Source organism: Plectropomus leopardus, chromosome 11 (assembly GCF_026936395.1).
Source record: "Plectropomus leopardus strain MGB_pleo_1.0 chromosome 11, ASM2693639v1, whole genome shotgun sequence".
Classification (NCBI taxonomy): Eukaryota; Metazoa; Chordata; class Actinopteri; order Perciformes; family Serranidae; genus Plectropomus; species Plectropomus leopardus.
Window position 1 is genome coordinate 16,664,968 of NC_142186.1, and position 1,933 is coordinate 16,666,900.

The window sequence follows — 1,933 nt, forward strand, 5'->3', positions numbered from 1 at the left end:
GTTAACTAGTCATTCTCATACTTCTCTTTGAAACAAGCTTGCTACTGCCATTTATTATCAGTTGCTGTAACACTTAATTGGTGAAATCAGTTTTTCAATTTTAATTTTAATAAGGTTTTGATAAGCATAACTTTGACTGATTAGGTCAAATAGCCAGTTTGAACTATATTTTGGAGTATGAACAGCTGGAACTGGAGTTAACTAAATGTTGAAAAAAAAAAAGTTTAATTAATCCTTAATTAATTCTGATTTTAGGTATTAGATTCGGACCTTTGCTAGGAGGGAATTTTAGCAACTGGACCACTTTGAATTTGAACTGAATACCCCTGTGCTATCGTATGGTGTTTTTGACCATTTTTGCAATATTCAGTGCTATTGCATAGAATGCTATTCTATTTGACATATTTAATATCAGTATTGTATTTTTTGTCTTTTTTTTCCCAACAAGCTATTTTATGGTGTTTTTGACTGTTTTTGCAACTTTCTATGCTGTGGCGTGTCTCGGCATGCTATTAAATGCGGTTTTCAGCTGTTTTTGGGACACGACATATGTTGACATATTCTCCATACTATAATATGGCATTTTCTGTCGCTTTTTCAACATTCTGTTATGGTATTTTTGACAGTTTTTGCAACATACTATGCTGCGACATATCTGAGCACTCTATTTTATGTGGTTTTCAGTTGTTCTGGGGACATATCATATTTTGACATTTTGCACCATTTTATATAACTGCATTTTTGGTCAAATTTTTTACATGCTCCCTTATTGTGTTAATGACCATTTTTGAAACATTCTGTGCTAGGCAATGTTTCAGCAAGCTATTTTATGTGGTTTTCAGTTGCTGTTGGGACAAATCATATTGTGACATTTTTGCCATATTATAGCCTTGCAATTTTGGTGGATTTTTCAACATGCTATTTTGTGGTGTTTTTGCAACATCCTTTGCTATGGTGTGTCCTGGCATGCTATTTTATGTAGTTTAATGTGGATTTCAGCAGTTATTTTATGTGGGTTAATGTAGTTTTCAGCATTTTTTATGACATGTCATATTTTGACATTTTTACTATTCTATAGCCTTGCATTTTGGTGAGTTTTTCAACATGCTATTTTATGGTTTTTTTTTTTTTTTTGCCATTTTAGCAACATACTTTGCTATGGCTTGCATTGGCACACTATTTTAATGGTTTAATGTGATTTTCAGCAGTTTTTTTGGACAAGTCATAATTTGACATTTTTGCCATACTATAACTTTGCATTTTTGGTGGATTTTTTTGACATGCTATTTTGTGGGGTTTTTTTTGCCATTTTAGTAACATCCTTTCCTATGGCTTGCATTGGCATGGTATTTCATGTGGTTTAATTTGGTTTTCAACAGTTTTTTGGACTTGTAATATTTTGTCATTTTTGCCATACAACGGACTTGCATTTTTGGTGGATTTTTTGACATGCTATTTTGTGGTGCTTTTGGCCATTTTAGCGACATCCTTTGCTATGGTGTGTCCTGGCATGCTATTTTATGTAGTTTAATATGGTTTTAAGCAGTTATTTTATGTAGTTTAATGTGGTTTTGGGCAGTTTTCAGGACATGTCATATTTTGACATTTTTGCCATACTATGGTCTTGCATTTTTTGTGGTGGATTTTTTTGACATGCTATTTTGGGGTGTTTTAGGCCATTTTAGCAACATACTTTGCTATGGCGCATCTTGGCACGCTATTTTATGTAGTTTGATGTGGTTTTAGGCAGTTTTTTGGACATGTCATATTTTGACATTTTTGCCATATTATAGCCTTGCATTTTTGGTGGATTTTTCGACATGCTATTTTGTGGGGGTTTTTTTTGCCATTTTAGCAACATCCTATGCTATGGTGTGTCTCTGCACACTATTTTATTTAGTTTAATGTGGTTTGAGGCAGTTTTTTGGACATG